The sequence below is a fragment of the Chelonia mydas genome, chromosome 3, assembly GCF_015237465.2.
Source record: "Chelonia mydas isolate rCheMyd1 chromosome 3, rCheMyd1.pri.v2, whole genome shotgun sequence".
Classification (NCBI taxonomy): domain Eukaryota; kingdom Metazoa; phylum Chordata; order Testudines; family Cheloniidae; genus Chelonia; species Chelonia mydas.
The window spans coordinates 34,837,968-34,852,918 of record NC_057851.1 but is presented as its reverse complement, the minus strand read 5'-3'; the positions used below and the strand labels follow the sequence as shown (position 1 = coordinate 34,852,918).

Sequence of the window (14,951 nt, the reverse complement as noted above, 5' to 3'; positions counted from 1 at the left end):
TAACTAGAAATCAACAAACTAGGGTTGTAACCCAGGTTATGACACTGACTTTCTATGTGAACTTTGTTTCACCACCTGTAAAGTGGTGTGTAAATATACTCTCTACTAAGTAGCATTTCTATAATGAAGTGTGCAAAGCTTTAATATCAGTAGCAGAGTCAAGACTAGAATTTCCAGCCCTTTGACTCCTACTGCTGTAACTAGCCCACCTGCTTTTATGGTATGAGCAGTGTGTGTGTGTGGGGGGGGGGGGGGAGCGCGGGGCGCGGGGGATGTTAAGTAAGGGACAACCCTTTCTCCATTCTGGTGTTTCAGAAGCTACAAGAGTGAATTGTTACATGAACTGGATTGTGTCATGTATTTGAATTCTCACAAGAGAAATATTTCACAAGTTATGCCCAACTTTACTCAACACTTGTCCCTCCCATCCTGTACAGTAGCAAAGGCTTCCTGTTTTGTGGGTTAAAACACAGACTGCTTCCGGTCATGGTCTGCATTAAACCACAGATATCATATGGGTAGTTGAAGAATCAGCATAACATCACGAGTTCCATTTTGTTTTTCCCTGTGAAAGTACAAGAAAATGGCATCTGCCTTTACAATGGTGAATGGAGGTCAAATCAACTTGCTATCCATGAATATGCTACACACTGATCTATTGTGGTTAAAAATGGGAATTTTCTTTATCACATAAATGTATGGGCTGCTATTAAATGCACTTGTCTCTGTACATGACAAACCTAGGAGGCAAATTCCCTTCATGAGCCAGGTGCACAGCATGCGGCTGTCAGCTGGGTAAAGCAAAAAGCATGCATGTGTATGTTGGTGGGTACAGGGGAAAAGGAGAATGAATGAAAGTTGGGCTGACACAAAGGAGAAGCATGAAACGAAGAATAAGAGAAAAGGGACAGATGCAAGAGTACACTAAATAGGAAAAACCTGCCTGTTTTAGAGTGTGTGAGAGAGAGGAATGGTCTAAAAACAAAACAACAGAACAAAACAAGGTGGCAGGGGGGAAGATTAGAAAGGTCCTTTCTTAGGACAGGAAGGAAAATTGTAAATATTTTGCATAAGGTTGCTCTCTTAAATGAGTTCTCTTTTAGTATATCTTTTTCTCTTTGGTTTGTGGATGAAATTTAGACTAGCTGAAAGCTGACTTTGGAAAAAGTCCAAGCAGAAGATATACTAACAAGTCAGAATATGAATCAAAATGCTTCTGATGTTACTCATCACTACCAGGCTATCCCTCATCTTTAGCAAGGTCACTGTATACAGTGTGTCTCATTTCAACAAAGTTAAATAAATATCGGTACACAGTAATTGGAAATGGACAAAGAAATATCCAACAGTGATCATTCAGCATTTCTCAGTTTGCTTGAAGGAGTGGGGTTAGACTTCCAGCGGAATAGGAGAAGTAGAGAATAAGTCTATTTGGATGAACCTGTTTATCCTTTTCAAAAATATTACACATGGTTATCTACCTTTGGTAAGAACATATGTTCTTATTCACATTTGTAAATAGACAGCATCCTCTTTTATGGCACTGAGAGCAATTTCAAGAAAAGCTAAAGAATGTTGTTTTTGACTTGATACTGAGTCATCAGAAGTCCCTGTCTGTACCCCATCACTGTAGAACTTGAAAATCCATCCCCATTTCTCCATAGATTCTAGTCACTTGATAGCTCTGCCCATCATCGTCTTTGACACCAAATTGAATATATGTGTGAGCAGCCAATGCAGACATAATTAGCAAAACTGCTAGTGGAGTTTCAAAGTAAAGATCTCATCTCTCCTCCTTATCAGAGCTGGGTACAGCTTCTGAAGAGAAAGATCAGACATTCTTATGTTATTGGCGGGGGTGTGGAGGGGAGTATTAAATACATTAGGTGGAAAACATGCAACAAATACTGCTTGACAAGCTCAGCTAGACCTTGATCCAAGGCATATTTAAACCAGTGGGAATCTTTCCATTAAGTACAATGGACTTTGGAGCAAGCCCCTAGTGCAGAATGTAGCAGCCCACTTGTTAAGCTAAATTTCTGGCAGGGAGTACATTACATCTGAGCTCCAGAGTCTGCACTGGCTTCTAGCTATTTTCCATGTGCAATTTAATGTTCATTTTAATCCATAATGATCTAAACTGTTTAGGTCCTGGGTACCTCAGTGACCATCTTGTGAAATATCATGGAAGTTGAGATCAGCAGAAGTACTGAAATTATTTGCTTTAAAAGTAATATTTTTCTCTGAATGTATTCACTGTTGGAACTGACATGTTTTGAAGTTGTCTCCACTACATTTTTACCCCAAAGTCATTTCTTAACTTTTGCTTTCTGAAAGTGAGTTTTCAGTAAGAAAATGCAATTTTCAATAAATTTTTATATATATAAAAAAAAGTTCAAAAACGTTGTAATAAATTAAAATGTTTTGATCCTGATGACAACTTTTAGTGAAAATTTTTGTTTGAACAAAGGGCAGGTTGTGTTCTTTTTTGTTTTGTTTTGACAAAAGCTGTGTGTGAAAAATTTTGATTAGCTCTAATTCTAAGTCTAGCAGAGCCTGTATTTGCTGACCTTCAATTCATTTTACCTCTTCTCCCTGGCTTCTCTTGGGAGCAGAGTACAAAGGACTATGTAAATTGGATTAGGTAAAGGAGGAATTCAATTTTATATCCACTAGGAAGAAAGGGGTCAGCAACTGTGAGAGTTTCCATCTTGGGGTCTATCTATGGTTTTGTTCAATATCTTCATAAATGATCTGGAGGATGGTGTGGATTGCACTCTCAGCAAATTTGCGGATGATACTAAACTGGGAGGAGTGGTAGATACGCTGGAGGGCAGGGATAGGATACTGAGGGACCTAGTCAAATTGGAGAATTGGGCCAAAAGAAATCTGATGAGGTTCAATAAGGATAAGTGCAGGGTCCTGCACTTAGGATGGAAGAACCCAATGCACAGCTACAGACTAGGGACCGAATGGCTAGGCAGCAGTTCTGCGGAAAAGGACCTAGGGATGACAGTGGACGAGAAGCTGGATATGAGTCAGCAGTGTGCCCTTGTTGCCAAGAAGGCCAATGGCATTTTGGGATGTATAAGTAGGGGCATAGCAAGCAGATCGAGGGACGTGATCGTTCCCCTCTATTCGACATTGGTGAGGCCTCATCTGGAGTACTGTGTCCAGTTTTGGGCCCCACACTACAAGAGGATGTGGATAAATTGGAGAGAGTCCAGCAAAGGGCAACAAAAATGATTAGGGGTCTGGAACACATGAGTTATGAGGAGAGGCTGAGGGAACTGGGATTGTTTAGTCTGCAGAAGAGAAGAATGAGGGGGGATTTTATAGCTGCTTTCAACTACCTGAGAGGTGGTTCCAGAGAGGATGGTTCTAGACTATTCTCAGTGGTAGAAGAGGACAGGACAAGGAGTAATGGTCTCAAGTTGCAGTGGGGGAGGTTTAGGTTGGATATTAGGAAAAACTTTTTCACTAGGAGGGTGGTGAAACACTGGAATGCGTTACCTAGGGAGGTGGTAGAATCTCCTTCCTTAGAAGTTTTTAAGGTCAGGCTTGACAAAGCCCTGGCTGGGATGATTTAATTGGGGATTGGTCCTGCTTTGAGCAGGGGGTTGGACTAGATGACCTCCTGAGGTCCCTTCCAACCCTGATATTCTATGATTCTATGATTCTACTTGGAAAGAGCTGCCCAGAATTTTTTACCATACTACTGATGACAGATTAGGATGTAGGATAATCTGGGAGAGTGGAAGAATACCCAATCAACTGCACAACAAGAATCTACAGCCATATAACAGAATTTTATATTGTTTGACACATACCAGACATTTGGAGAACTAAATTTCAACTCCATGTAGCTGAACTATGAGCTCATACAATGAAGTAAGACGATTATCCTGCTCTTCCAAATGAGAAGTTAATCCCTATATGCATATAGAATGGAGAATTTACTGGGAGAATAGTCACTGGTGGGCATAGGAAGAGGCAAGGAGTCTAGGAAGCAGGGAGTGGATACAACAGCTCTGTTCAAAGCGGTGCATTAGATTGAGCAATCAGAGATTTAAAAGGGCAGGAGCAGAGGGACAATACATAGCTAGATCCAAATTGCAAGTATGTTTCTGAGCATTACCATATCCGAGGAGATGTCATGGAAGTGCCACACTGAGGTGAAAGTTATATTTTCCATGGGTACTGCTAGTCATTTATTCAGGAATAGAGTCACATCTCCTTGTTTGGTGTACTCCGCCATGCAAGTTATTTATTTTCATTCGGTTCTGAATCCCATCAACTTTACGCTGGCTCAGACCTATAGGCAAAAAAAAAACCAAAAAACCAAAAACCCATAGGCAACTAAAGCAGTACGTTTCTCCTTAGTTTCCTCTTTCCCACATTACCAATCAGCCCTCCCTCGCCCCAATGCCCCAAATGAACTGCTGGCTCCTTATACTCCTTCCTTTTCTCCCTCCCCAATGATTAACTCTTCCCCTCCTCACAACAGCAACCAAACTCTACCCCCAAACTGGCAGCACCTCACATTCCCTCCCTTGCGGCATTCCCTCCCTTGCCTCCCAGCTGATGGACAATAGCACTTTCTCCCTTCCCTTACACTTCAAGTGCCAGATCGCCTCAATCCAAAATAATCCCCATCCCCAACACACAAATACCCCAAGTGCCAGGATCTTGCTTCTCTCCTGCTTTGAGACAAGGTCAAATTTTTGTTAATCCCTTTGGATCCTATGACAACTCTCAGTTTAATCTGAATAAAGCTTATGATTGTTATTTAAGTCTTCATTTCCTTTGCTAGGGAAATAAATTGGAAATAAAGGTGTAATCTTTTTACATTCTTTCATTCAAAGAATTTACTGAAGTTATAAAACAATTACTTAGAAGGAAAAAGACAAAACCACCAAATAGAAAATATCTGCCCCCCGCCCCCCACACACACACAAAGCCAAGAGAAATGTTATATGAACTTTGTTTCCTCAATAGATCTCTAAACCTTTTCCTCCATCCCCTTCTTCATCTGTTTGGGCATTCTTCAAGTCAGCAGTTCTTAGAGATATCTGCCAACCTGTAAATACCAGGTAGCTCTTCCTTCTTTCTTCAGAAAGAATACTATGTACTTATTGAAAATAAACAAAAATCGTGAAAGCCTTCCTGTGGGGTGAGGGGGAAGACACACATTGTCCGCTGTTCAATTTCTACCCCCAAAGGCAGGTCAATCTGCATCTACAGGTCTCTACATTTTCTTTAACATTTCTCTTCTGCCTTTCCCTATAAAGGAAAAACGCTTGCAGACCTCTAGGACTTCACTGAAGTCTCCTGTACTGTAGATGCAGAGAAGAGGAAGGGCCAGCCTAGAAAGAAAGATGATTTCAGGGGCAAAGGACAGAGAAAGCGACTGAAGTTCTTGCCTCAAATTCATGCTCTACAGCATATGACCCAAAACATATAATTTACAAATCATTAAGTACAGCACCTGATTTCTCATTTCACTGTCTCAAAGCAAGTATTGTTCATGGCCAAATGGAGACAGTTTTACAGTTGTTTCGATGTTAGCATATCATCTTTACAACATCAGCAAAACCATTCTGGCAAGAGAAGGTTTGCCCACCTCTCTCCTTTTGGCTTGTTTGATATAAGTGGTATGTAGCTGTCATGCCTCCTTTCAGAACAACCATGATTTCCCTGTTTAGCCCTCTTTCCAGACTGATGGTCCCTTACAGACACACACTATACGCTGGCTTCTCATACTTCTCCCCCCCCACACACACCTACCCACTGCCAGCCCCTCACACAGCACCTGTCTGTCCTCCCACTCCTAGCTTCACTCCCACACAAAAATTTCCAGCCCATCCATGTCTCCTTCCACTGCCACATCAACTGCCTGCCTCGCATACACTTCCACTCCGGCTCCCTTATGCACCAGCTGCCCATCCCTTCAAGCTCCTTCCCCCAGCATCTGTCACTGCCTGCTTCTTCTGCTGAATTGTAAAAGTTAACAGAATTTGAACTGTTGTTGTTGAGGAAACTCTGACTGAGCAGCTGTCCATTTTGACAAAATGTAAACGTTTCAACTGGCCGATTTTAAAACTTTGTTTTTTAATAAATTAAGGGAAATTGTGAAACAAAGAGTCATTTTGAACCAACATCAAAACATTTGTTTAAAAAATATTGAAACAAAATGTTTCAATTTTTGACTTTTTTTTTTTTGACTGAAACAGTTCGGCAAAAAAATCGACATGAATGCGCAAAACATTTCAGTGTCACCAAACCTGCATTTTTTGCCAAAAAACATTGTGTGCAATAAATTTTGCCCTGCTGTGTGTGTGAAATGGAATGGAAACATCTAGTTATTTCCAGAGCCAATACAGTCATCATATCATACCACCCCATTGTGCTACATTTTAACACAACATTGTTTTGCAATTTTTTTTTAAGCTTTTTGACTGGTACTATTTTTGTATCCCTCTGCCTTTAAAGCAAAGTTGCCTGATTCACCATATATGGGTCTTTCAAGTGATAGAAAAATCAGCAATATGAACCCTACTCTAAAATAGCTTTTCTGTATATCAGGTTGTGGTAATATTAAGATCTGAAACTTTCTGAACCACTATGGCTAGGTAATTAGAACATCTGGATTTCCGGCTTTTATGTAGGCCCTGATCCAGTGGAGCATTTAAAGCATTCACCACCTTCAAAAGGGACTACTCACATGCTTAACTTTAAGTAAATACTCACGTGGTCGGCAGGGTCAGGGCCAAAGGTAAAATGGGTTTCAGTTATTATAGACTGCACATCACACCATAAAATTGTTACGAGTCCAGGACTGAATACTGTCAGTCCTGGGCCTACAAGGAATATAATTCTGAGGGGTAAAAAGAAGTTTCCCCGGGTCTGGTCATCCCTTCCACCAGGAGGTTTGTCCACCAAGCAAGCCACCTCAGTCTCTGGGCTACAATCAGGTTTCTCTCACATCTGGAGAAGCCAAGCTCTGCTCTTCTTCCTAGTCAACCCTAAAGTGGGCTGGGTCTGCTCTTTTTAAGTCCTGTCGCCATGCCTGACATCTGCTGCAGCTGTGGCACTGCCACTTGGATCCACAGCGGTGCCCCAGTCAAAAAAAAAAAAGTATTGGACCACCCCCAGAGGCAGCAGAAGCTTGCTTGGAATGTGGGGCTGAGTTGCATACTGGGGCAGCAGGAGTCCCTGGGGGAGAACAAAGGTGAGCAGAGGGAAGATAGTGGCAGTGGAGGATCTAGATGAGGCACTCTGCAGTCCCAGTAGCCTTAGTATCCAGCACCCAACATTGCCCAGCTTGGCTCCAGCCAAGGCTCTCAGTGGTCTGGCTCTATGCTCCCCTGCGCAATGCCAGCTACAGCATCCCCAGCTCCCTCCATGCTGACCCACTGCCAAGTGCTCCCTGCGTGGGCCCAGAGCCTACCAGCTTGGAAGGCACTCTGCAGCCATAGACTGAAAGGGGCTGCCTGGTCCAGGACGAGCTCCCCTCACCAGGCACTGGGGCCCCACTTGTCCCACACTCAGAGTCTTGGACGTGGCTAGAGTTAGCAGAAGCATCAGAATACTATTCCAGCTCTCAAGAAGAGCACTGGAACCATATTCCAGAGCACTCTGGCATGACTTGAGTGCTGACCCCCATGCTCTCATTAACCCCCTCCTTGTCAGCATGAGGCATGTCTGCCCCAGCACATACAGATGTAATTACATCAGTATAGTTACTGTGTATAGTATAGTGAATTTAAAACTCTAGAGTTATACTGGTATATCTTCCCCTTGTTCTAGAATAAAAGTGGCTTTTTTCAGGATTCCAGAGTTTCATAAACTAAACTGGAAAAAAAAATTACTCTGACACCAGAACAAGAGTGTTCACATGGCTATATTACTGGTATAACTCTAGCATTTTAAATTCATGTCCTACCTTATACCAGTATAACTTCCACACATAGACAAGCCCTGAGTGGATGTAATTTACACAAAGAGGATGCAGTGCTGCCAACTTTTATGAATCTTGCAAATATTTGTTGTGTACTTTAAGCCTTAGGTCCAGGAGACAAGTGAAGGAGAGAATCTCAGCTTTTTAAAAAGAGTTTTCTAGTACAACTGAATGGAAATGTCTCATCAAAACTCTTTCTGGATGGAAACGTGGGCTTTCAACAAAATCAAATATTTTGGGTGATGTAGTCTGACCTGGGAGCTTGGCCTGTAGAAAGTGGGAGCATGAGGCATCTGAACTACTCTTCTTGTGAGGCACTGCAGTGGCATATCCAAATTGAAATATTTCAGTTTGTGACCAATGTTTTCCATGCAACATTCCTGTCAAATATAAAGGGAAGGCTAACCACCTTTAAATCCCTCCTGGCCAGAGGAAAAACCCTTTCACCTGTAAAGGGTTAAGAAGCTAAGACAACCTCGCTGGCACCTGACCAAAATGACCAATGAGGAGACAAGATACTTTCAAAGCTGGAGGGGGAACAAAGGGTTCTCTCTGTCAGTCTGTGTGTTGCTTTTGCCGGGACCAGAGCAGGAATGCAGGTCAGAACTCCTGTAAAAAGTCAGTAAGCAATCTAGTTAGATATGCATTAGATTCTGTTTTGTTTAAATGGCTGATAAAATAAGTTGTGCTGAATGGAATGTACATTCCTGTTTTTTATCTCTTTTTGTAACTTAAGGTTTTGCCTAGAGGGATTCTCTATGTTTTGAATCTGATTACCCTGTAAGTTATTTACCATCCTGATTTTACAGAGGTGATTCTTTTACTTTTTCGTCAATTAAAATTCTTCTTAAGAGCCAAGGGTTTGGGTCTGTGTTTACCTATGCAAATTGGTGAGGATTTTTATCAAGCCTTCCCCAGGAAAGGGGGTGTAGGGCTTGGGGGAATTTTTTGGGGAAAGAAGTTTCCAAGGGGGCTCTTTCTCTGTTATATTTGTTAGATGCTTGGTGGTGGCAGCAATAAAGTCCAGGGACAAAAGGAAAAATAGTTGGTACCTTGGGGAAGTTTTAACCTAAGCTGGTAAAAATAAGCTTAGGCGGTTTTTCATGCAGGTCCCCACATCTGTACCCTAGAGTTGAGAGTGGGGAAGGAACCTTGACAATCCCTCTTCCCTTTTTCTGACCAGTTGTACTTTCTAGTCCTTATGGTTATGTGGGGAGAGCTTGAAATAAAACCAAATGCACCCAGAAGACTGAAAAACAAAACAAAAAAATCCAGAAGACAAATAAAAAGAACACCAACGTTATTTATTATTTTTTAAGTCTCATGATTTTTGGTGGTCTGGCTTATCATTTTTCAATGCATGTGATAGGGAACATGAGGTTACAGGGACAAACCATCCCAATGTGTAGAAAGAATAGTAAATATGGCAGGCGACCAGCTTGGCTTAACAGTGAAATCCTTGCTGATCTTAAACACAAAAAAGAGGCTTACAAGAAGTGGAAGATTGGACAAATGACCAGGGATAAGTATATAAATATTGCTCGGGCATGTAGGAATGGAATCAGGAAGGCTAAATCACACCTGGAGTTGCAGCTAGCGAGGGATGTTAAGAGTGACAAGAAGGGTTTCTTCAGGTATGTTGGCAATAAGAAGAAAGCCAAGGAAAGTGTGGGCCCCTTACTAAATGAGGGAGGCAACCTAGTGACAGAGGATGTGGAAAAAGCTAATGTACTCAATGCTTTCTTTGCCTCTGTCTTCACAAACAAGGTCAGCTCCCAGACAACTGCACTGGGCAGCGCAGCATGGGGAGGAGGTGGCCAGCCCTCTGTGAAGGAAGAAGTGGTTCGGGACTATTTAGAAAAACTGGACGTACACAAGTCCATGGGGTCGGATGCGTTGCATCCGAGAGTGCTAAAGGAATTGGCGGATGTGATTGCAGAGCCATTGGCCATTATCTTTGAAAACTCATGGGGATCAGGGGAAGTCCCAGAAGATTGGAAAAAGGCTAATGTAGTGCCCATCTTTAAAAAAGGGAAGAAGGAGGATCCTGGGAACTACAGGCCGGTCAGCCTCACCTCAGTCCCCGGAAAAATCATGGAGCATGTCCTCAAGGAATCAATTCTGAAGCACTTAGACGAGAGGAAAGTGATCAGGAACAGTCAGCATGGATTCACCAAGGGAAAGCATGCCTGACTAATCTAATTGCCTTCTATGATGAGATAACTGGTTCTGTGGATGAAGGGAAAGCAGTGGACGTGTTATTCCTCGACTTTAGCAAAGCTTTTGACACGGTCTCCCACAGTATTCTGGTCAGCAAGTTAAAGAAGTATGGGCTGGATGGATGCACTACAAGGTGGGTAGAAAGTTGGCTAGATTGTCGGGCTCAACGGGTAGTGATCAATGGCTCCATGTCTAGCTGGCAGCCGGTATCTAGCGGAGTGCCCCAAGGGTCGGTCCTGGGGCCGGTTTTGTTCAATATCTTCATTAATGATCTGGAGGATGGTGTGGATTGCACCCTCAGCAAGTTTGCAGATGACACTAAACTGGGAGGAATGGTAGATATGCTGGAGGGTAGGGATAGGATACAGAGGGACCTAGACAAGTTGGAGGATTGGGCCAAAAGAAATCTGATGAGGTTCAACAAGGACAAGTGCAGAGTCCTGCACTTAGGACAGAAGAATCCAATGCACCGCTATAGACTAGGGACCGAATGGCTAGGCAGCAGTTCTCCAGAGAAGGACCTAGGGGTGACAGTGGACGAGAAGCTGGATATGAGTTGACAGTGTGCCCTTGTTGCAAAGAAGACCAATGGCATTTTGGGGTGTATAAGTAGGGGCATTGCCAGCAGATCGAGGGATGTGATCGTTCCCCTCTATTCGACACTGGTGAGGCCTCATCTGGAGTACTGTATCCAGTTTTGGGCCCCACACTACAAGAAGGATGTGGAAAAATTGGAGAGAGTCCAGCGAAGGGCAACAAAAATGATTAGGGGACTGGAACACGAGTTATGAGGAGAGGCTGAGGGAACTGGGATTGTTTAGTCTGCGGAAGAGAAGAATGAGGGGGATTTGACAGCTGCTTTTAACTACCTGAAAGGTGGATCCAAAGAGGATGGATCTAGACTATTCTCAGTGGTAGCAGATGACAGGACAAGGAGTAATGGTCTCAAGTTGCAGTGGGGGAGGTTTAGGTTGGATATTAGGAAAAACTTTTTCACTAGGAGGGTGGTGAAACACTGGAATGCGTTACCTAGGGAGATGGTGGAATCCCCTTCCTTAGAAGTTTTTAAGGTCAGGCTTGACAAAGCCCTGGCTGGGATGATTTAGTTGGGATTGGTCCTGCTCTGGGCAGGGGGTTGGACTAGATGGCTTCCAGAGGTCCCTTCCAACTCTGTTATTCTATGATTCTATGAAGAGAGACTGCCACCTGTTTTCTGGGCAGCAAGATGTGGATACTGAAGAAACATCAAAGGGTGCAGGAGTGCGGGGCATGTTTTGTTTATTCCTTTCACAAGATCAAGACACTTTGTAATTTTGTCTTGAATGTTTTGCTATTTTCTACTAAAACTAGAGAAAGATTCAGATATGAAAAGTTGTTTTCACTTCAGAAATGTTCACCAGGCAGAAAGCATAGTATTTGTGTGTGTGCGCACACTTTATTACAACGGAGAATTTCAGTGTTTTTTGCCAGGAAGAGCTGGGGGGACATTACACATGTAGATCCCTTCCCACCATTTTGGAAGCTTAAAAGAAGCAGCTCCCACAGACCAGACACACCTGCCAGGAAGAATAATGTGATGAAGTGTTTGCCTAGCAGTACTGAATAGGAATCCTATCAGGAGGCTGCAGAGAGGCCAAAGACTCTCCAGAACTTCAAAAGGTCTACCTAACCTGGGTGTCTGATACACAGACAGCCTGGGGGCAAGGAGCCAGGCTAGGGAATTACCAGGCCAGATACTCATCTCATATACCAGGGCAGCCAAGTGCAGATCTAGAATAGCTGGCACATGACTGAAATTGTTCAGACACATATACTGAGCTTAGAGACACACAGTTCAGTGGAAAAGTTAGCTTCCAGCAGCAGGAGATACAGCCTTTCAGTTGCTCTCTGAGGGAAGTAAATAAGGAGCACAAAGAACCTGGGCTCATTGGTGCTAGAATGGGCCCTAGGGAATTAGATGAGAGGAATAAGTAGATTCTATCATTCAAGGACCAGCTGTGCTTTAGGAGGGAGTGAAACACCCTTCAACTTCTTAGTAAGATCCATTTTCCCACACAGTGAAGAGAATCAAAAGTTTCCATGCTGTATTCAGACCTAGTGATCTGATTAACCTCACTCTTCAGCCTGAACCACAACACCTCTGGAAAGCTACATCGGTCTTTACATCACTGGCCTTCAAAAATCATACAAAATAACTCATTGAGATAAGTTACTTTCTAGCAGCAGGATTACACAAAGAATAATCATAATGGTGGGAAAATTGAGAGTTGGTGAGCATTGTTTCACAGAAGGCTTACCTTTCCAGCATTAGGTTTCAGAATGCCTCAATTTGCCCTCTAGGCTGCAGATTCCTGATGGTAGGGTACTCAGTTTCCCATCTGTTATTTTGATGTGGTTTAGCCATGCAGACAAACCATAGAGTCCTCCCCTCTGGAGTAATGATATCCAGACAGTTTGAAAAAAAAAAAAAAAAAAAGAAGACTAAGAAGTCCTTCCACTTCCCTGGGCTAAGCAGTCTTTACCAAGGGCACACCTTCATCTGCCCCTTTGGTGCAGGGGAATGAATAAGCCTTCCTAACCCTCTCCAGCAGCCCTGCCTGAGCCCCCAAAATAAGAGCAGGTGTACATGCTAGCCTTCAGGCCCACACCACTTCCCATCCCCGGCCATTTGCTACAGAACTAAGTCTTCAGCCCTCAGTGCAGGGCTCACAAATAGTCTTTCATTCCTCTGAACAGCTTACCCTAAGGTTCTTTCCTCTGCAGGACTCATCCGCAGCCTTTCATAGGCCACCTCCTTCTTCTAACCTTTTTCAGCCAGGAGCACCCTACAAGTCTTCCTTTTACTGGGAGAGTTCCAACAGCTGCTGCCATTTCCCTTTGGTACCTTCCCCACAATGAGTCTCTCAGCCAACAGCTACTACTTAGTTATCTCCCTGACTAAGCTGAAGGGAGTTCTTTTATAGTCCTGTCTCCTTTCTCACCAGGTCTTGCTGTTGCCTGCAATCACATGCTCCCTTCTAGGAACAATTCCCAGAATTCTCTTGATTCTGGACTAAGACAAGACAGTTTGTGTAGCCTGTAGCATCCCTTAAAGGGGCTAGGCTACTCTGTTACACACCGGAACACTATCTTTTCAATGGGATTTCCCATCATAATAACTTCAAATATCCATATGTCTTTTTTAATCTGACAAGCACTTTATAGACATCATTCAACCCCCATAACACTGTGTGAAGTACATAAGTATTCCAATTTCCATTCAACAAATGGCGAAACTTTCAAGTAACTTGCCCAAGGCCACTGACTGTGTTTGTGTTAGAGCCTCGGTTGTAACTCAAGAGTTCCCAGTGTTGAGCAACAATCACCAGGCCATCACTATTTCAGAAAAAATTGAAGTTATAACATGAGCTTTAGAGAACTGCCTGACATAAGTGGAGTAAATGTGTTAACTATAAAAAGAACAGGGGTATTTGTGGCACCTTAGAGACTAACAAATTTATTTGAGCATAAGCTTTTATGGGCTACAGCCCACTTCATCGGATACATAGAATGGAACATATAGTAAGAAGAGAGATATATATATATAGATATATATATACACACATATACATACAGAGAACACGAAAAAGTGGAGTAAGAGGCTAATTAATTAAGATGAGCTATTATCAGCAGGAGACAATGGATCATGTGGCGTGTCCTGGATGGAAGCTGGAGGCATGTAGGTAAGTATAGTGGTCAATAGGTTTCTGGTATAGGGTGGTGTTTATGTGACCATCGCTTATTAGCACAATAGTGTCCAGGAAATGGACCGCTTGTGTGGATTGGTCTAGGCTGAGGTTGGTGGGATGGAAATTGTTGAAATCATGGTGGAATTCCTCAAGGTCTTCTTTTCCATGGTAGGAGAACACTTCAACCTCTCTGGTCACTCTGTAACAGATTTGAAGGTGGCAATTTTGTAAGAGAAAAGCTTCAAAAACAGACTCCAAGGAGAAACTGCTGAGCTTGAAACTAGATACCATTAACTTGGGTTTGAATAGAGACTGGGAGTGGCTGGGTCATTACACATATTGAATCTATTTCCTTAAGTTAAGTATCCTCACACCTTCTTGTCAACTGCCTAAATGGGCCATCCTGATTATCACTACAAAAGTTTTTTTCTACTGCTGATAATAGCTCATCATAATTAATTAGCTTCTTACTCCACTTTTTCATGTTCTCTGTATGTATATATATATATATAATCTTCTTACTATATGTTCCATTCTATGCATCCGATGAAGTGGGCTGTAGCCCACAAAAGCTTATGCTCCAATAAATTTGTTAGTCTCTAAGGTGCCACAAGTAGTCCTGTTCTTTTTGCGGACACAGACTAATACAGCTGCTACTCTGAAACCTGTGTTAACTATGGCACCCTCTGCTAAGCCACCAGTCTGGGTATAAATAAGAAGTAATTTTATGTTGTTTTTGCATTCTGGGAAAAAATCCTTCTTAATTCCCTATAGGTCACAGAATCATCAGACAGATCCATGAGCAGCTTAGGAAATAATTTTTGTTCCTATAGACAGTAGTTTGAATTTCAGTTTTCAGTGTAAAGGCCTGATCCAAAACACAGTGAAGTCCATGAGACTCCTTCCTCCAATGAGCATTGGATTAGGCTCTGATTTAGGATACCTTCCATCTTGATGTAAATATTCATTGTGCCAGACAGATAGTGACAATAACTTTACAGCTTGGAGGTTAGGGCACTCACCTTGGGGAGTACTTGGGTTCT

At 42.7% G+C, this 14,951-nt stretch overlaps 1 long non-coding RNA gene across 1 annotated transcript; it reads right to left on the bottom strand.

Annotated features, from left to right (window-relative positions):
- Positions 1-3,684: 3,684 nt before the first annotated feature.
- On the bottom strand, positions 3,685-13,143 carry LOC122465322. The gene is made up of 3 exons (XR_006290071.1): positions 12,922-13,143; positions 12,478-12,610; positions 3,685-4,315 (listed from the first exon to the last, which is right to left on the bottom strand). It is a non-coding gene; the product is annotated as an uncharacterized LOC122465322 (long non-coding RNA).
- Positions 13,144-14,951: the final 1,808 nt, after the last annotated feature.